The 21,703-nt window shown below is 45.9% G+C and overlaps 1 protein-coding gene and 1 pseudogene across 1 annotated transcript in view; one reads left to right on the top strand and one right to left on the bottom strand.

The window, feature by feature from the left end:
* LOC112663802 (melanoma-associated antigen 10-like) overlaps positions 1-4,293 on the bottom strand; it is a 331,119-nt gene extending 326,826 nt beyond the window's left edge. Inside the window, exon 1 of the mRNA XM_049107690.1 lies at positions 4,234-4,293. The gene's annotated coding sequence lies outside the window, so the exon portion shown is untranslated. The remainder of the gene's footprint in view (positions 1-4,233) is intronic.
* A 14,899-nt stretch (positions 4,294-19,192) lies between these two features.
* Positions 19,193-20,494, top strand: LOC125754728 (heterogeneous nuclear ribonucleoprotein A1-like; annotated as a pseudogene).
* Positions 20,495-21,703: the final 1,209 nt, after the last annotated feature.

Raw genomic sequence — 21,703 nt, forward strand, 5'->3', positions numbered from 1 at the left:
TGTCTGACAATACCCACCTGGCATAGTCACCAGGGTCACCAGCTAGGAGAGTCGTTTACCAGCTCCTAGGTCACAAACCACTGGCGCAGCCTGGTCAGCACCCCTGGGAGCACAGGTAGGCAGAGAGGGGATCCCCGTCTGGCAACCCCCACAGCAAGATGAGCACCCGTGAACAGCAGCACTGGGGAGGGAGCGGTTGGCAGTGGGGAGACAGGACCAAACCCCAAGGTCTGCAGGCTGAGGCCACGGTCAGGAGAGACAGGGCAGGGTGGGCAGCAGGGGCTGTGGGGGCTGCCGGCTGGGCCCCAGGAGCAGGACGCCCGCAATCCCGGCCCGGCCACTGGGCAGCGGGCTGCCGGCCTCCCGAAGGAACTCATGCGGGGCCTGAGGGGATTGGTGGCCGTGTCTCAGAGACCAAGGTCAGGTGGCAGGAAGGAATGCCCACTGGCCTTCTCTGTGGGGCACAGAGGCTCGTCTACAGAATGCCACCAATGCCCACCGGCTGCGGGGCGGGTGCTTCCAAGGCAGGATCACATCTGATTGTCACTACTTTGCACACTCACCTGGCTGTGGTGGTTCAGGGGCAGCAATCCCTCCTCACTCCTAGCACCTTGCTGCACTTCCCATGGCAAGAACCTCGAAAATCTCCACGGGCTGACAATGTGCTCTTTCCCCTGATGCACTGCCACCTGCCAGTCTCTGTTACTGTCCCATTTCAGGAGAGACCGGCACACGGGACCACTGACAAATGAGGACCGTTAGTGGTTGGGAGAAGGTCCAGCCTTATTGTAATGTCCACTGCCACACCCTTGCCCTAAGAATTTCCTGTTCCTGTGACATATCCCAGGATGGGACAGTAAGGGGAACCAATGAGAAACTGAGCAGAATGAGCTGTCTGCACTCAACCCTCCCAGACCACATAGGATTCAATGGCTGTGACACTGGCATGGGCTTCTTGCCCTGCTGGGGGCAACTCAGAGCTCCCACAATTCCAGGAAAAACTCGAGGCTGGCGAGCTGGCGCAAGTCTCAGGACATCCCTCCCTGCCTTCCTGTGGGATAGTGGCACTAGACTCAGTCCCTGAACGCAGTGTGACCACGGGCCCGCTGTCCCCAGTGCTCACACACAGGGCCTTGCAGGGAGCAGAGCTCAGCCGCTGTGTGGCCATGAGGGAGCCGCCAGCAGGGCCCTCTGGCCTCAGTCAGGATCCATCTGTCCCGTTCCCGCAAAACCAAGGGAATGCAGGAGCGCACATTGATGTTATTTGGAAAAATAATACATGGTAAAGGTAATAAGCAAAAGTGAACAAGGTTTATTTTCCTATTTCCACACTCCAGCACTTGCCTGCTCCACTCTTGGCCTTTCCAACAGATTCCAATGCCATTGCCCTGTGATTTCATCAAGAACCCAAACAAGGAGGGAAGGTCTCAATTTGTATCAAGGACATGACAAAACTCTTAACCTTTGAACTGGGGGGCTGCCAGGGTGGCTCAGCGGTTTAGTGCCACCTTCAGCCCAGGGCATGATCCTGGAGACCCGGGATCAAGCCCCATGTCAGGTTCTCTGCATGAAGCCTGCTTCTCCCTCTGCCTGTGTTCTGCCTCTCTCTCTCTCTCTCTGTTGTGACTATCATAAATAACTAAAAATTTAAATAAATAAATAAATAAATAAATAAATAAATAAATAAATCTTTAAAAAATATGTTGAACTGGAGAAGTATGAACGCGAAGGGGTGCGTGTCACTTACACACTGGGCTGCGGGAACCTTCTTTCCCAAAGAACAAACATGGAGAGCTTCCTCAAGGAAAACAAGATCTGGATGTCAGGGTCATCATAGAGCCCATGCCCCGAGAGAGGCTCTTGGCCCTGCTTTCCCCCAAACTGCCCTGGCCCTTAACTCCTGAGAATGCCCAGGACTTTCTCTTTACAAATCCAATGGGACAACACCGGGAGGAAGCACCCTAAGGCCTCCCTTCATGCCGGTCCCACAAAACCTTGAAAAGGGACTGGCCGCCCCTGGGAATGTGGCCACGTTTCCTTATCTCAGAATCTTTTCTCACAGGACCAGGTAGGACCCTAGGTTGTTGCTACTGACCTGGAGCAGAAAGTCCATGACCTGCAACTTGTTGGTTTCCTTGTAGGCCCTGGGTCCCCACAGGAACTCGTTGCGGGCAGGGTCACTGACCGCAACCTGCCGGCGCTGCAGGTAGCCTTCCTGCACCCACACGTCGGTGAGGGGGTCCCCGGGCTCCCCATAGACGATGTGTTCTTGCCATCATCCACCCCCGTGAACCCCAGAGTCTCCCACACCTCCTCCTCGAGGACACATCCGTTCTGCAGGAGGATCAACCCCAGGACCAGCCCCAGGAGGCTGGTCTTGGGGATACCCCACTGATTGCTCAGCATCCCATCCCAGGTGAGGCCCAGGATGGGGTTGAGGACGTAGGAGTGCTTGCTGGGATCCACTTCAATCACATCTAGGCCAAAGACCAGCCTCAAGCAGATGGACGCTTGGCTCAAGATGGCGGGGAAGTCCTCCTGGTATTCTGGGGAGAAGACCTCCAGCATCTCTGCCTTGCTGATGGGCTCCTTGGTGCGATACTTGAGGAGCAGGAATACCACCAGGGCAGCCGTCTTCATGCGGAAACTGCCCTCCGCCAAGGGCTCCCCCTCTCCTGCCTCCACTGGGCCGCTGGGGCCAGGAGGCTCAGGCTGGGCATGGCTCTCAGCTGCCCCACCACTGGAGGAGGAGTCGGCACTCTGAGAGCTCTGGGGAGCACTCAGGGCCCCAGCAGCAGCAGACACCTACTGGGGGGGGGCAAAGACCATGCAAGAGAAGGACAAAGAAGGGGATGACTACGAGGAGGAGGAGGAGGAGGAGGAGGAGGAGGAGGAGGAGGAGTAAGAGGGTCACACCCCAGGTTGGCCCTGGGCCGGCTCCAACAGCGCCCCTTCCATCAAGCCCCCAGGCGCTAGGAGACATGGCTGGCAAGCCAGGACACGCCCCAGGCGGTCATCGGGCCCGGAGGCTCCCAGGACCCATTCTACGCTGCGTCCCTAGGGCTTCAGTGCCCCTGCAGTCCTGGCCTTGGCTGCCAGCCAAGTGTGGGCCATTGCCCCTCACCCCACCTGACCCCACCGCTGCCCACACCCTGGAGGCAGTGCTCCAGCTCAATGGCCACAGGTGTGGGAGGCCTCGTTGCACCATCCAATAAGCAGCTCGGGACTTGTCCACCCCCCGGCAGCCTCCCGAGGCTGAAGCAGGGGCAGGGCCGCGGTGCTGGCGGCTCCCTGGGGACCCACTCCCTCGGGGGTCTCAGTCCCTCGGGGGTCCTCGCCTCCAGCCCTAGCTGACCCTGGACCCCTCGGGCAGACTACCGAGGCCAGGGCGCTCACACCCAGGCCCTCCCTCCTCCCAACCCCACCGGGGACAGGGAGTAACCGTCTTTCCATCAGCACGATGATCCAGCCTGGGGGCTTCCCAAGGCTCACAGAGGGGGCTGAGCTGGAGGGCGGGGGACAGGCTCCCTGGGCCCTTCTTCCCCACCCCTGCTGGCGGGGCTCCCTGGGCGCCTAGGCCTCTGCTTGGCTCCACTCGGCCTGCCTCCCGGGACTGACTGTGGACTGGGGTGCGGGGTCCCTCGTCCTCCATGGACATCCTCGCCAGGAACCCAGCAGGACCTGAGCCCACCCTCTGCCCCCTCAGGGAGGCCCTGCTCTGAACACCAGCCCCCTGGTCTCTGAGAGCCCAGATGCGGAGGGGGGGCCTCACCACGTGTTCCCAACCGCACCCACAACCTTCCCGGGACCGACTCTGGGCTGGGGTGCAGGGTCCCCCGGGCCTCTTCTGCATCCTCACCGGGATTCCCAGCAGCACCCGGGGCCCTCCCCTCTGCCCACGTGTCCTAGGCCCTGCTCCTGACGCCAGGGGCCCCCAATGTCTCAGGAGGCCCGGATGTGGAAATCTGAGCACCCATACTCCCACGTGAGGGCAAGTCCCCATCTCCCGGGGGGGCTTCACAGCCCTTGTTACCCTCCGCCGGGTCCCCCCTGTCCCTCTTAGGGTCCATCCCTCGCCTCCCCTTAGCCCCGGGACCCTCCCTCCAGCACCCTCAGCGTCTGCTCCCACCACACCAGGCCTCAGGCTCTCGGGTACCCGGATGTGCCAGGCCTGCCGCACCCGCCGCCACCATATGGCCCCGTCCCGCTCCTTCGTGGCCTTCCAGGGCTCACCGTGGGCCCTGACCTCCGCCGGGTCCCCTCTGTCCTGGGCTCCTGGGTCCCCGCCCTCTCACCGCGGCCCAACCAGCACTCCTTGTGCCCCTGCCCCTCTCAGGCCACTGCCCCAGGCCCCAGCATCCAGGCCTCAGCTCCAAGCCGCGGCCCCGCCTTCCCCCCCCCCCCCCCCCCGCGTGATCTCTCGGGGTTCCCGACAGGCCTCCTCCCGCCCCCCCGCCGCCCTCCGGGGCCCCTCCCCCGCCCTCAAGCCTCCTCCCGGTGCTACCTGATCACCTGGCTGCTGCAGGCCCGGGCCTGGCCTCCTTCCAGGGGACCCCAGTGCGCCCCCCACACGAGGCCCTCCGCTCCCTCAGACCTCCGAGGCGGAAGTCGGCCCACGTCATATCCGGACCCCGTGCCAGGGGTCCCTAAGGGCTGGTTGCACGTCCGCGGGAGATGGGCTCCGCGTGGCGGGGGTAGGAGGACACCTGTGGGAGGCTCCCTGGGTCCTCTCGCGGGTCCTCCATGGACTCGAAATATCTGCCAATTTTCCCATATTTATGTGTTTAATAAGTCAACTTCTTTTCTCAGTACAGACACATGGGCACTTCTATTACTCTTTGTGTTAAAATCCAACACAATTCTATATATTTGTGTTTCACTTGTTGCAGGTTTGGCCACTGGGCGCTCTTCCTGTTAGCTCCCTCTTTGTATACCTTCGTCACGCCCCTGGAAATGTTTTCATTGGTTTGTTTTTATCTATTTTTTTTTAGCATTTCTTTATTTTCAGGCACTACAAGGTGCTTCTGGCTCTACTTGCATATTTCCCTGTCCCATTTCTAGAATCAGCATTTTTTCCAGGGAGCCCTGGTTCCATTTACCGTAATAAAGGGTGAGAAACCTAGGTCTGTGCACTAAGTTCGCTCATTGCATACGGCGATATTGCTCCTAGGGCTCTTTGGCTGACAGAGGAAGAAATTACATGTGTGTTCACTACCCTGTGTGTATTCACATATGTATACAAATTTTATTTTTTTTTTTTTTTTTTTTTTTTTTTTTTTTTTTTTTTTTTCTTTTTTCTTTTTTGTATATTCTTTTATTGGAGTTTGACTTGCCAGCATATAGTATAACACCCAGTGCTCATCCTGTCAAATGCCCATCACCCAGTCACCCCATCCCCCCGCCCACCTCCCCTTCCACCACCCCTCGTTCATTTCCCAGAGTTAGGAGTCTCTCATACCCTGTCACCCTCTCTGATTTTTCCCACTCATTTTCCCTCCTTTCCCCTATGATCCCTTTCACTATTTTAATTTCTCTATTTAAAAGACTACAAAATTCCACACAGCCAAGCAACAGAATTATATGTATCTGCCCACAAAAGACTTTAGAAAGTATACTTTTAAACAATGTTCTTGTTTTTTTTTTTTTTTTTTTTTTTTTATTGGTGTTCAATTTACTAACATACAGAATAACACCCAGTGCCCGTCACCCATTCACTCCCACCCCCCGCCCTCCTCCCCTTCTACCACCCCTAGTTCGTTTCCCAGAGTTAGCAGTCTTTACGTTCTGTCTCCCTTTCTGATATTTCCCACACATTTCTTCTCCCTTCCCTTGTTTTCCCTTTCACTATTATTTATATTCCCCAAATGAATGAGAACATATAATGTTTGTCCTTCTCCGACTGACTTACTTCACTCAGCATAATACCCTCCAGTTCCATCCATGTTGAAGCAAATGGTGGGTATTTGTCATTTCTAATAGCTGAGTAATATTCCATTGTATACAAATTTTAGATGTAATCATCTATATGTGCATTAAGCTACATAAGAGTTTTTACTGATGTTTTTGGCCCTAATCCTCCACCACATACATCACTATAGCTTCCTCCTCTACAGTGAAAAACCTTGAGATTTGGAAGTTCTTTATATGTCAGTGTCCTGTTGTCTCTGCTGGGTTATCTTGGTTATCTCTGAAGGAGCTGCTGAAATAGAATTTGTGGATGGGCTAAGCATCAGTTCAGCTCCAGAACTCCCTGGAACCTCATCAAAGCTATGCCTGCCCTCTAGCCTCTGGACTCTGATAAGGCTACCTGGCCCCTGTCTATGGAGCTCTTGAAAGGTCAAGAGTACCCGTTATTTGAGTGTCTGAACTGATGAACAATTTGGCTTTTGATGCTTTTGGGGGTTGAGATCACCTGTAACTAAGTTTGGTCTTCCTTATCTGTCTGGAAAGTATTTCTTTCTACCAGAGCATGAGCTACAGGGTAAGCTGGACCCCAAGATGAGTCTTTGTTTCCTCACCTTTATTTAGCTTTATGACTCAGGGCATGTTATATGAGCTTTTGGCGCCTCAGTGCTTTTTCTCTATTCTGTATTTGAATAGTCACTGGGAAGCTCCTCGAGGCTGGCAATTAGACTCTACCCAGAGGGAGGGCAGGATAGCTGGATGAAAAACAGACACCCCTCAGATTCGACAGCTGACAACCCTGCTATATGTTACTCATCCTTAAAACCAACTTATATAATGATATACATTCTCCAGTGAGCATTGGAAAGCCTAACTAGAAATTGAGAAATGTGCCCAAGTTCTCAGATTAAAGATGATACATTATGGGAAATCATGAGTTGATACTTTGATTGATTATGTAAGTAATAATGATTCTCTCAAGCTGTTCCTTAAATACATAACATAGAATTGCCTATTTGAAACTCTGCTATGGTGTAAAGTGTGACTGTTTTCCATAACAATACTAGATGAATGTTGAAGGTATTGCTGTAATCACAAAAACTCTCAAATTGGCTGTAAGTGATGACAGCATACTAGGTCACCTTCTGTGATGTGGTGTAGTGTGGTATGGCCTAACACAAGCTAAAAGATCACTTGCGAAGATTGGGATTTTAATTTTGATTTGATACATTGAAGAAAATTTCCATCAAATCAGTATGTGACAGCTAAGAAAAGCTGGTTCGTTGAAAAGACCAAAAATTTTGACAAACATTTAGTAAGAGAGAGAGAAAAAAGAAGACTGAACTACTAATATAAAAAATAAAAGTCGGGATAGTATTACAAATCTTTTTTTTAAAGACGGTTTTATTTATTTACTTATGAGAGAGGCAGAGACATAGGCAGAGGGAGAAGCAGGCTCCTTGTGGGGAGACTGATGTGGGACAGGAAGCCAGGACTCTGGGATCATGCCCTGAGCCAAAGGCAGAAGCTCAACCCCTGAGCCACCCAGGCTCCCCAGTATTATAGGTCTTAAAGAAACAAACAGGATAGTAGGAGAGTACTCTGAACAATTATACTCCAAGAAATTATATAACCTAAATGAACTGGGTATATTTTTAAAAACATAAGCAACCAAAGTAACCCAAGAGGAAAAGAAAATTCAAACAGATCTAACAGGTAAGGAGAATGAACCCGTGATCAAAAGTGTCAAAGAAATAACATCCCAAGACCAGGTGACTCCATTCATGGATTCCACGAATACTTGAAAGAAGAACTTATACAAATCTTCAATTTCTTCCCAAAATATGGAAGAGGAGGGAATACTTCCTATCTTGTTCTGTGTGTGAGGTCAGCAATACGGAGGTAGTAAAGCTTGACAAAGACATAAAAAAAAAAAAAGAAGTGACACACTTTCATGATAAAAAAAAAAAAACTTTCAACAAACTAGAAATAAAAGAAAACTTTAACACGATAAAAGACATTCACGAAAAATCCACATCTAACATACTGAATGGTCAAAGACTGAAATTTTCCCATTAAGCCAAGAAATAAATAAACCAACGGGCACCTACGTGGCTCAGTCGGTTAAGCAGCTGGCTCTTAATTTCTACTCAGGTCATGATCTCAGGATTGTGAGATCAGGCCGTGCATTGGGCTCCATGCTCAGGGGTGTCTGCCTGAGATTCTCTCTCTTCCTCTTCCTCTCCCTCTCCCCCACTCTCTCTCCCTAAAATAAATAATGTTCTTTTAAAAGCCTAGAATGCCTGCTTTTGCTGCTTTTATGTTATTATACTGAAAGTGCTAGCCAGAGTGATTAGGCAAAAAATATTTTTTAATAAATAATAAATAAATAATCATCATAATAAAGACAAACAATGTGGGGAAAAAAGTAAAAAAAAAAAAAGAAGTACAAGCAGAAGAAAATAGTTAAAAATACGTGTTTCCAAGGAAATATAAGACATGTACACTACAACTTACAACATATTGCTCGAGGAATTTAAGAAGATTTCAGTATTTGGAAAGATACCTTGTGTTCATGGAGTTGAAGACTTATTTTTCTAAAGATAGCAGTTGTATTAAAGCAATTTACAGATTCAATACAATCCGTATAAGAAATCCCAACAACCTGTTTGAAGAAATGGAAAAGCTGATTCCAAAGTGTTGAGCATCTGCCTTTGGCTTAGGTGGTGAAACCATGGTCCTGGGATCAAGTCCCGCAGGCAGTCTGCTTCTCCCTCTGCCTATGTTTCTACCTCTCTCTGTGTGTCTCTCATGAATAAATAAATAAAATAAAATAAAATAAAATATTTTTAACTGTTTGAGGAACCTCCACACAGTTTTCCAGAGTGGCTGCACCAGTTCACATTCCCACCAACAGTGTAAGAGGGTTCCCTTTTCTCCGCATCCTCTCCAACATTTGTTGTTTCCTGCCTTGTTAATTTTCCCCATTCTCACTGGTGTGAGGTGGTATCTCATTGTAGTTTTGATTTGTATTTCCCTGATGGCAAGTGATGCAGAGCATTTTCTCATATGCATGTTGGCCATGTCTATGTCTTCCTCTGTGAGATTTCTGTTCATGTCTTTTGCCCATTTCATGATTGGATTGTTTGTTTCTTTGGTGTTGAGTTTAATAAGTTCTTTATAGATCTTGGAAACTAGCCCTTTATCTGATATGTCATTTGCAAATATCTTCTCCCATTCTGTAGGTTGTCTTTGAGTTAAAAATATACCTGCCCTACGACCCAGCAATTGCACTGTTGGGGATTTACCCCAAAGATACAAATGCAATGAAACGCCGGGACACCTGCACCCCGATGTTTCTAGCAGCAATGGCCACTATAGCCAAACTGTGGAAGGAGCCTCGGTGTCCAACGAAAGATGAATGGATAAAGAAGATGCGGTTTATGTATACAATGGAATATTACTCAGCTATTAGAAATGACAAATACCCACCATTTGCTTCAACGTGGATGGAACTGGAGGGTATTATGCTGAGTGAAGTAAGTCAGTCGGAGAAGGACAAACATTATATGTTCTCATTCATTTGGGGAATATAAATAATAGTGAAAGGGAAAATAAGGGAAGGGAGAAGAAATGTGTGGGAAATATCAGAAGGGGAGACAGAACGTAAAGACTGCTAACTCTGGGAAACGAACTAGGGGTGGTAGAAGGGGAGGAGGGCGGGGGGTGGGAGTGAATGGGTGACGGGCACTGGGTGTTATTCTGTATGTTAGTAAATTGAACACCAATAAAAAATAAATAAATAAATAAATAAATAAATAAATAAATAAATAAAGTGTATATGGAGTGCAGATGCCCCTTTGGGTAATTATGTTGGTATCGTTTAGGTAAATACCTCATAGAAAAGAATCAAGATGTCCATCAATAGAATAATGGAAAAAGAAGATGTGATATATATATATATGGAATATTGGAATATTACTGCCTGGCACATTGGTGGTAGGAATAAAAAATGGTGCAGCTTTTGTGAAAGATGTTTGCACTGGTAAAAGTGTATCAGATTGTCAAAAAGTTAAACTTTTTAAATTTATATTTATATTTTTTACTTTAATTTATAGGACTATCAATTCCACTCCTATCTATATACTCAAAAAAATTGGAAAACAGGTATTCAAACAAATACCTGTGTAGAAATGTTCACCAAAATTCACAATAGTAAAAGGATGAAACGACCCAAATATCCATCAATTTGAGAATGAATAAGCAAGGTGTATAGGCTTATAAAGAAATATTCAGCCGCAAAAAAGAATGAAGTCTCAATACAGGCTTTAGCATGGATGCACCTTGAAAACTGCTGAGGGCAAGAAGCCAGACACAAAGTTAGCATATTGCAATTTCCGTTTATATGAAATACACAGAACAGGTATATTCATAGAGAAAGCAGAGTAGCGGTTGACAGGGTATGAGGGAGAGGGAATGGGCAGTGTCCACTTATCAGATTCGACGTTTGCTTTTGGGGTGATGCAAGTGCTTTGGAACCACACAGAGGCGATAGTTGTACACCACAAATGTACAAAATGGCACTGAATTGGACACTATAGAATGACTTCATGTTATGTGTATTTACCTTAAAATAAATAGATAGATAGATAGATAGATAGATAGATAGATAGATAGATGATAGATAGATAGATGTTGATAGACGCTGTGACACAAGAAGGCATGAATCTGCTGGAAACCAAGGAATGCCTTCCCCTTCTCTCAGTTGCCCTTTGCCCTCAACCTAGGGTCAAGCTCCGCGGCCTAACATGCTGGGTTATAGGTCTAGCCCGACCCTCTGCGTCTGGCCTTGTCTTCTGCCTTCCACCACACTGTAGGCTTTCTCTCTCCGTACATGGAACTGTTTTCTCTGATACTGAGCAACGGAGTCCTCATTATCTCAACTACGTTCACTATTCATTCCCACCTAGTAAACAGATGAGCAATTAGAGATTTACTAAGTCCTACTTCTATGAAACTAAGACATACTAATTGGGGTACAGAACTCGTGTGCCATTCAATGCGGTCTGGCTCTTCTTATAAGAAATATACACAGGAACGGATGAGTCCATATAACAGGGACATTGGCATTGACCCTGGACCTTCTTTAACAGGGTGACAGATGAATTTAAGGAGCAAGGGGATCTGAGGATACTGGTGAGAGGGTCTATTTCAGGCTGCTGGCCATGTGCATGGGAAAGATGAACCACTGGTCACATGCTAGCGGTACAAACTTACCTAAGGGCCAGTGAAGAAGGGCCCACAAGCTTCACTTCCTTTCACTACTGGAGCCATGTAATCCAAGACTACATTTTTGTTTGAACTCCATCATCCTTGCCAGCGAGGCTTCTCCTTTAGTTTAGCAAACCTAACTGCGGTTTTGGCTTCATTCACCCAGATGGCACCCCCAGATCTCAGTAAGAAGGACGGCACAAGTGTGAGCAAAATCATAAAACATCCCTAAAGAGTTACTGTGTCCCTTCTATCTCCACTACAGCGTCTCATATGATACTCTGGAAAGTAGTCTGCAGGTTATGGTCCTTCTCAGGTTGTTTAAATGTTTTAGGTTGGATTCTTTAAATTAGCAGACTTTTTCTTCTTTTGAAATTCCTTGTCATCTCTGAATGAACAGCAAAGCCCAAGTTCACAGAAACCAAGAAAAGAACCACCCTAATCCTCACACCCTTCACCAACTGGACTCTGGGTCCTTCCCACTCTCCCTCCACAAAGCCCTTTGCCAACCACTGATGACTGTGGGAGGTCCCACCCAGAGCAAGCTCTCCAAGGTGAGATCTTGAGGACACTGCCTCGCCTCTCTGAGAACTTGAAAAACTATCTACAATGAGAAATATCATGTTTCCCACATACTGTTTGCAGTAGCTGTTTTTTAACCATTTTATTATTATTTTCTTTAATAATAAATTTATTTTTTATTGGTGTTCAATTTACCAACATACAGAATAACACCCAGTGCTCATCCCGTCAAGTGCCCCCTCAGTGCCCGTCACCCATTCACCCCCCACCCCCGCCCTCCTCCCCTTCCATCACCCCTAGTTCGTTTCCCAGAGTTAGGAGTCTTTATGTTCTGTCTCCCTTTCTGATATTTCCCACACATTTCTTCTCCCTTCCCTTCTATTCCCTTTCACTATTATTTATATTCCCCAAATGAATGAGAACATACAATGTTTGTCCTTCTCCGATTGACTTACTTCACTCAGCATAATATTTTTTTTGTATAAAAAATATATTTTTTGATTGTGAAATGGTGCAGCCACTCTGGAAAACTGTGTGGAGGTTCCTCAAAGAGTTAAAAATAAACCTGCCCTATGACCCAGCAATTTCACTGTTGGGGATTTACCCCAAAGATTCAGATGCAATGAAACGCCGGGACACCTGCACCCCGATGTTTATAGCAGCAATGTCCACAATAGCCAAACTGTGGAAGGAGCCTCAGTGTCCATCGAAAGATGAATGGATAAAGAAGATGTGGTTTATGTATACAATGGAATATTACTCAGCCATTAGTAGCTGTTGTGATAAGTAAAACCCCAATGCCCACAAAAGCTGTACTGAATCAAGAGTGGCTGTAATCTCAAGCTCCCATTGCTTTCTTGTAGGCATCCATGGAATTTTCTTTTAGCATGAGAAAAAGACCATAGTACCCAAATAGGTTTTTACACACACACACACACACACACACACACACACACACACACACCCTGGGTGGAGAATCAAAAATGTCTTGAGTGTACAGAGAAGTGTAAAGTATCGAGGGGTAAAGGACTCATGGCTACTGCAGCCTAGTTGGAGTTTGAAACTCTATGGCACTGTAGATATGTGTGTATTGTGGGGGGCTTGAACATATGATTGGATTCTGGAAACAAAGGAAGCATCCTCTATTTCAAAAAACAAGCAATAGCTATTCTTGTGTTCCTTTTCAGCTTTGGTTGTCGACTTCACTCTCAAACTACCAGACACATCCCACACACAGCCAGCCAACCACAGACATGTGAAGACTCTTCCTACCATCTCCTGCTGGTTTCAGGAAGAACTTCATGGAATGAATGCTCTCTTCTCTTACCCAGAGAGGCACTCGCTTTGGAATGCTTCATTTTTCCCTTTCTGCCTGTCTCTTCCCAGGCCAGCTTCATTAATGTTACTGAACCTAAAATTAGTCTCAAGTATACGTAAGTATGCTAGATGGTTGTGAATAATAGTTACAGAAAGGCATTGGCGTAAATCTTCATGAAATCATGTTAGATGATAATTTCTTAGATATGACACTGTCTCGATCTGCTTGAGCTACCATAACAAAACACTATAGACTGGGTGGCTTACACAATATTAAGTTATTTCTCATGGTTGTAGAGACTGACAGTCCAAGACCAAGGTTTGGCAGGATTCAATTTCCAGTCAGAATCCCTCTCTTGGCTTGCAGATGGCCACTTTCATTCTGCAACCTCCTAAGGCCTTTTGTCTGTGCTCACCCACAGAAAGATAGTATAAGCACACTAATCCCATCATGGGGATCCCACCACCATAAACTTGTCTAATTCTATCTCCCAAAGGCCTATTCCAAATACCATTGCATGAGGGGCTTTAACATGAATTTGAGGGTAGGGACACAGATATGTCCATAGAAGATATCAATACCCAAATGGCAAAAATATAGATAACTTAAATTTCATAAAAATTAAAAATGCTTCTGCTTCAAAGGACATCATTTAATAAAATACCACCCACAGATTGGGAGAAAATACTTGTTCATCATGTATAAATGTGTGGTATACAGAATATATAAAGAACTTTTACGGGGATCCCTGGGTGACTCAGCAGTTTAGAGCCTGCTTTCAGCCCAGGGTGTGATCCTGGGGGTCCTAGGATCAAGTCCCACATGGGGCTCCCTGCATGGAGCCTGTTTATCCCTCTGCCTATGTCTCTGCCTCTGTGTGTGTGTGTCTCTCTTATCAATAAATAAATAGAAACTAAAAAAGAACTGTTACAACTCAACAAAGAAAAGAAAAATAAACCAATTTTGAAAGGAGCAAAAAAAAAAAAAGAAAGGAGCAAAACATTTGAATAGACATTTCTGAAATAAGATATATAAGTAACCAATAAGCACATGAAGAGATACTCAACAGGATCATTAGGGAAATGCAAATCAAAACCACAATGAGTAAGGATTTCAAACTTGCTGGCTAAAATATAAATCTACAAAGTAACAACTATTGGTGATGATATGAAGAAATTGAAATCTTCATATATTGCTAGTGGGAACATAAAATGGTGCAGTCACTATGCAAAGCAGTCAGCAGTTCCTCCAAAAGTTAAACATAGAGTATAACCATATGACCCATCAATAACACTCCCAAATATATATCCAAGACAAATGAAAACATATGCCCACACAAAAACCCTATCCACAAATGTTCATAACAGCGTTCCTTACACATAATAACCCAAATCAGGAAACAATTCCAACGTCCATCAACTAATGAATACATAAAAGGATGGTCTAGCTACAGAATGTGCATTATTTGTCAGTACGAATAGATGAAACGTTGATACATGGTATAATATGGGTGAACCTTGAATACTGCATGCTTAGGCAGAAAAACTAGACACAAAAGACCACATATTTTATTATAGTATCCATATGAAATATCCAGGCTATGCACCTCACTAGACACAAATAGTAGGATAATGCTTGCCTAGGGCTAGGGAAAAGGGTAATGGGAAGTCACTCCAAATGTTGAGAGCCTTTTGAAGTGATGAAAATCTTCTGGAGTTAGGTAGTGGTGATATTCCACAATCTAGTGAATATAATAAAAAGCACTGAATTGTTCACTTTATTTTATCTTTTAAAAAGGCTTTATTTATTTATTCGAGATGGAGAGAGAAAGAGAGAGAGGACACAGGCAGGGTAAGGGGCAGAGGAAGAGGGAGAAGCAGACACCCCCTCATCTCCCACTGAACAGGGAGCCTGATGCGGGGCTCGATCTCAGGACACCCGGATCATGACCTGAGCCGAAGGCAGACACTTAACCAACTGGGCCATCCAGGTGTCCCTGAATTGTATATTTTAAAAAGGTAAATTAGATGGCATGTGAATTATATCTCAATAAAGAATAAAAAGGAGAAAACAGGAGATGAGAGGGTAAGAGCACAGATGGAGAGGCCCTGGCTGGTGTAGCTTGCTGAGACTGCTGGCAGCTGAGACAGTGGGGACTCGGGGAAAACCCTGACATCACAGGCCCTGCAGTTAGCACAGGGAAAGGCAGCTCACCACTGGAAGATTTTGAAACTCGTAGCAACAACAAACCTTGGACCCAGCTAAATTACGGAGTAGATGTGCTACACCCCACACACTAACAGCCCAGCGAAGAATAGGCATGCCAATTTCCAGTCATAAATGCTATTCGCCTCAGTCTCTGCTGTACTCCTACAGATGATGTCTGGCTGCAAATCAATAAAAAATATTACAAAATACCAACACTCCAAAATCAAGAACAGTCAACTCACTGCCAATAGAAAAAACAATAAGTAGAACTCTACTCCCAGGTGATCTATATTCTAACTATATTAGGAAGAAAGTTTTATTTTATTGTTTTAAGATTTTATTTATTTATTCACAAGAGACAGAGAGACAGGCAGAGACCCAGGCAGAGGGAGAACCTGGCTCCCTGCAGGGAGCCTCATGTGGGCCTTCATCCTGGGACCTCGTAGATCACAACCTGAGCCGAAGGCAGACACCCAATCGCTGAGCCACTAGGTAACCCAGAAGAAACGTTAAGTCACCTATGATTAACATGTTGAATAATCTAGAAGAATAGATGAATAACATGTATGAAGAGATTGGTAATTTTAACACCGATGTAAGCAATATGACAACCAGATGGAAATGCTAGAATTGGAAAACAATATCTGCTAAAAGGATTATAAACAGACTGAACATGGAAGAGGAAAGACAGAATCAACTTGAGAAAAGTAAATTAGAAATTGATGTGAGGCAAGATGCCGGAATAGTCCGGTCTCCAAGTCACCTGTCCACACCAAATTACCTAGATAACTTTCTTTTTTTAAATTTATTTTTTATTGGTTTTCAATTTGCCAACATATAGAATAACACCCAGTGCTCATCCCATCAAGTGCCCCCCTCAGTGTCCGTCAACTAGTCACCTCCACCCCCACCCACATCCCTTTCTACCACCCCTTGTTCGTGTCCCAGAGTTAGGAGTCTCTCATGTTCTGTCTCCCTTTCTGATGTTTCTCACTCATTTTTCTCCTTTCCCCTTTATTCCCTTTCACTATTTTTTATATTCTCCAAATGAATGAGACCATATAATGTTTGTCCTTCTCTGATTGACTGACTTATTTCACTTAGCATAATATCCTCCAGTTCCATCCACGTTGAAGCAAATGGTGGGTATTTGTCATTTTTAATGGCTGAGTAATATTCCATTGTATACATAGACCACATATTCTTTATCCATTCATCTTTTGATGGACACTGAGGCTCCTTCCTCAGTTTGGCTATTGTGGACATTGCTGCTATAAATTTCAGGGTGCAGGTGTCCCGTCAGCCTGGGATTTAAAGAGACAACTGCTGGGATGCTATAGTGAGAAGAGTTAGCGCTTCTATCAAGGTAGGAAGACAGAAAAAAATAAAGAAATAAAAGAGCATCCAAGGGGGAGGGGACCCCTCGAGGTGCCGGGAGAGAGCCCCTGGGACAGGAAAGCCCCGTCCTGGAGAAGCAGGAGCTTTACCAATCTTCCTGGACAGATGGAGCTTGCAGGGAACACGGGCAGGATCCCAGGAGGGGCGGGGATGCCCTCAGGCTCCCGGGGGCACGAACAGAGGATTTGCACCCAGTGGAGAGCACGCCACACACCTTTGGCCGAGGTCCGTATAGGGCTGGAGTGAGAGCCCGGCAGGGCCCGGAAGCAGCTCAGTCGGCACAGGTCCCAGAGCCCAGGGCATCGGGGGGCACAGCCCCCGGGGACAGGTGGAGGCCGGGAGGACACAGGGCAGCAAAGACACTCCTGTTGCTGGGCAGCCCTGAGCTGTGCAGGTCCATGCCCGCTGGCCCCCAAGACAACGAGACCCCTACAGATGGGAGACTGTGATAGTTACTGCAGGAGCTGACTCTAGAGATGGAGAGCTGGCCGCTGCCACTGTCGTTGTTCCCCCTGGTGTCGACTTGTGCCTGGGACTGAGCAGTGGCCTCACAGGATAAACACCTCCCACTGAGCTGTGCACCTGGCAGGGGACTGGGCAGCTCCCCCAGGTGCACACAACTGAGAGTGAGCACCGCAGGCCCTTCCCCCAGGAGACTAGCTGGAAGGACAGGGGAAGAGCAAGTCCTTCACCAAGCAGCCCTGGAAAGTTCCAGGGGAAGTCGAGAGATTTACAGTATATAGAACCAGGGGATACCCCTCCTTGTTTATTGTTTTCTGTTTCCCTGCCCCCCCTTTTTTTCTCTCTTTTACTCCTTTTTCCAGTACAACTTGTTTTTGGCCACTCTTCACTGAGCAAAATGACTAGAAGGAAAAACTCACCACAAAAGGAATCAGAAACAGTCCTCTCTCCCACAGAGTTACAAAATTTGGATTATAGGGATCCCTGGGTGGCTCAGCGGTTTGGCGCCTGCCTTTAGCCCAGGGCATGATCCTGGAGTCCTGGGATCGAATCCCATGTCGGGCTCCCTGCATGGAGCCTGCTTCTCCCTCTGCCTATGTCTCTGCCTCTTTCTCTCTCTGTCACTCATGAATAAATAAATAAAATCTTTAAAAAAATTTTGGATTATAATTCAATGTCAGAAAGCCAATTCAGAAGCACAATTATAAAGCTACTTGTGGCTCTGGAAAAAAGCATAAAGGATTCAAGAGACTTCATGACCACAGAATTTAGATCTAATTAGGCCAAAATTAAAAATCAATTAAATGGGATGCAAACCAAACTGGAGGTCCTAACGACGAGGGTTTACGAGGTAGAAGAATGAGTGAGTGACATAGAAGACAAGTGGATGGCAAGGAAGGAAACTGAGGAAAAAAGAGAAAAGCAATTAAAAGATCATAAGGAAAAGTTAAGGGAAATAAATGACAGCCTCAGAAGGAAAAAATCTATGTTTAATTGGGGTGCCAGAGGGCGCCGAAAGGGATAGAGGACCAGAAAGTGTATCTGAACACAAATCATAGCTGAGAACTTCCCTAACTTGGGGAGGGAAGCAGGCATTCACATCCAGGAGATAGAGACATCCCCCCCTAAAATCAATAAAAACAGTTCAACACCTTGACAATTAATTAGCGAAACTTGCAAATTCCAAAGATAAAGAGAAGATCCTTAAAGCAGTAAGAGACAAGAGATCCCTAACCTTTATGGGGAGAAGTATTAGGTTAAGAGCACACCTCTACAGAGAGACCTGGCAGGCCAGAAAGGGCTGGCAGGATATATTCGGAGTCCTAAATGAGAAGAACCTGCATCCAAGAATACTTTATCCAGCAAGGCTCTCATTCAGAATAGAAGGAGAGATAAAGAGCTTCCAAGATAGGCAGAAACTGAAAGAATATGTGACCACCACATCAGCTCTGTAGGAAATATTAAGGGGGACTCTGTAAAAGAAAGAGGAAGTCCAAGGAAACAATCTACAAAAATGGGGACTTAATAGGTATTATGATGACACTACATTCATATCTTTCAATAGTAACTCTGAACGTGAATGGACTTAATGATCCTATCTAAAGGCGCAGGGCTTCAGTCTGGATAAAAAAGCAAGACCCATCTATTTGCTGTCTACAAGAGACTCATTTTATTTTATTATTTTATTTTATTATTTTTTTAATTTTTTTTATTTATGATAGTCACACAGAGAGAGAGAGAGAGGCAGAGAGGCAGAGACATAGGCAGAGGGAGAAGCAGGCTCCATGCACCGGGAGCCCGACGTGGGATTCGATCCCGGGTCTCCAGGATCGCGCCCTGGGCCAAAGGCAGGTGCCAAACTGCTGCGCCACCCAGGGATCCCTATTTTATTCTTTTATTTTATTTTTTTAATTGGTGTTCAATTTGCCAACATATAGAATATCATCCAGTGCTCATCCCATCAAGTGCCCCCCTCAGTGCCTGTCACCCAGTCACCCCCAACCCCCGCCCACCTCCCCTTCAACCCCCCCTAATTCGTTTCCCAGAGTTAGTAGTTTCTCATGTTCTGAAGAGACTCATTTTAGACCTAAGGACACCTACAGCCTGAAAATGAAACGTTGGAGAACCATACCATTCAAGTTGCCTTCAAACCTTTCTGCCCCTGGACCCCGTCAAGTAAGCATCGTTAAAGTCTCCCCTCCCACCGCCATCATATCTAAGTCAGAGTCTTCCAAAGAGCTTGAGCAACTGCGGAAACCCTTCATTGGAGTTTTGAGCTTCGAAACAACGGATGAGAGTCTGAGGAGCCATTTTGAGCAATGGGGGACACTTATGGACTGTGTGGTAATGAGCGACCGCAACACCAAGTGCCCCAGAGGCTATGGGTTCGTCACCTACGCCACCGTGAGGAGGTGGACACAGCCATGAATGCTCGGTGGCACAAGGTAGATGGGAGAGTCGTGGAACTAAAGATGGCTGTCTCCCGAGAAGATTCTCAAAGACCTGGTGCCAACTTAACTGTGAAAAAGATTTTTGTTGGTGGCATTAAAGAAGACACTGAAGAACATCATCCAAGAGATTATTTTGAACAGTATGGGAAAATTGAAGTGATTGAGATCATGACTGACCAAGGCAGTGACAAAAAGAGAGGTTTTGCTTTTGTGACTTTTGACGACCAGGACTCTGTAGAGAAGATTGTCATTCAAAATACCATACTGTGAATGGCCACAACTATGAAGTAAGGAAAGCCCTATTGAAGCAAGAGATGGCTAGTGCTTCGTCCAGCCAAAGAGTCTGAAGTGGTTCTGGAAACTTTGGTGGTTGTCGTGGAGGTGGTTTTGGTGGGAATGACAACTTTGGTTGTGGAGGGAACTTCAGTGGTCAAGGTGAATTCGGTGGCAGTCGAGGTGGTGGTGGATATGGTGGATGGCCGTAAGGATGGCTATAATAGATTTGGTAATGATGGTAATGATGGAAGCAACTTTGGAGGTGGCGGAAGCTATAACGATTTTGGCAATTACAACAATCAATCCTCAAATTTTGGACCCATGAAAGGAGGAAATATTGGAGGCAGAAGCTCTGACCCCTATGGTGGTGGAGGCCACTACTTTGCCAAACCACGAAACCAAGGTGGCTATGGTGGTTCCAGTACCAGCAGCAGCTATGGCAGTGGCAGAAAGTTTTAATTACTGCCAGGAAACAAGGCTTAGCAGGAGAGGAGAGCCAGAGAGGTGACAGGGATGCTACAGGTTACAACAGATTTGTGAACTCAGCCAAGCACAGTGGTGGCAGGGCCTAGCTGCTACAAAGAAGACATGTTTTAGACAATACTCATGTGTATGGGCAAAAAAACTCAAGGACTGTATTTGTAACTAACTGTACAACAGGTTATTTTAGTTTCTGTTCTGTGGAAACTGTAAAGCATTCCAAAAAGGGCTTTAATGTAGTTTTTTTTTGCACGCATGCTGTTGATTGTTAAATGTAATAATCTGATCATGATGCTGAATAAATGTGTCTTAAAAAAAAGAAAGCAGGGATAGCCATCCTTATATGAGATAAATTAAAGTTTATCCCAAAGACTGTAGTAAGAAATGAAGAGGGACACTATATCATACTTATATATAGATCTCGTGGGATCTATCCCACAAGAGGACCTAACAACCATGAATATTGATGTCCCGAATGTGGGAGCTGCCAAGTATAGCAATAAATTAATAACCAAAGTTAAGACATACTTAGATAATAATACACTTGTACTTGGAGACTTGAACACAGAGCTTTGTACAATCCAGAGATCTTCTAAGCACATTTCCAAAGAAACAAGAGCTTTAAATGATACACTGGACCAAATGGATTTCACAGATATTTCCGGAACTTTACATCCAAATGCAACTGAATACACATTCTTCTCAATGGCACATGGAAATTTCTCCAGAATAGACTACATATTGGGTCACAAATCAGGTCTTAAACTATACCAAAAGATTGAGATCGTACCCTGCATATTTTCAGACCATAATGCTTTGAAACTAGAACTGAACCACAAGAAGAATTTGAACGGATTTCAAACACGTGGAGGTTAAGGACCATCCTGCTGAAAGATGAAAGGGTCAACCAGGAAATTAGAGAAGAATTAAAAAGATTCATGGAAACTAATGAGAATGAAGATAGAACAATTCAAAATCTTTGAGATACAGCAAAAGCAGTCCTGAGGGGGAAATACATCACAATACAAGCATCCATCCAAAAACTGGAAAGAACTCAGAATACAAAAGCTAACCAATCCAATCATGAAATGGCAAAAGACGTGAACAGAAATTTCACAGAGGAAGACATAGACATGGCCACCAAGCACATGAGAAAATGCTCTGCATCACTGGGGATCTGGGAAATACAAATCAAAACCACAATGAGATACCACCTCACAAGAGCGAGAATGGTGAAAATTAACAAGACATGAAACAACAAATGTTGTAGAGGATGTGGAGACAGGGGAACCCTCTTGCCCTGTTGATGGGAATGTGAACTGGTGCAGCCAATCTGGAAAACTGTGTAGAGGTTCCTCAAAGAGTTATAAATAGATCTGCTCTACAACCAAGCAATTGCATTGTTGGGGATTGA

The sequence above is a fragment of the Canis lupus genome, chromosome X (genome assembly GCF_003254725.2).
Source record: "Canis lupus dingo isolate Sandy chromosome X, ASM325472v2, whole genome shotgun sequence".
Classification (NCBI taxonomy): domain Eukaryota; kingdom Metazoa; phylum Chordata; class Mammalia; order Carnivora; family Canidae; genus Canis; species Canis lupus.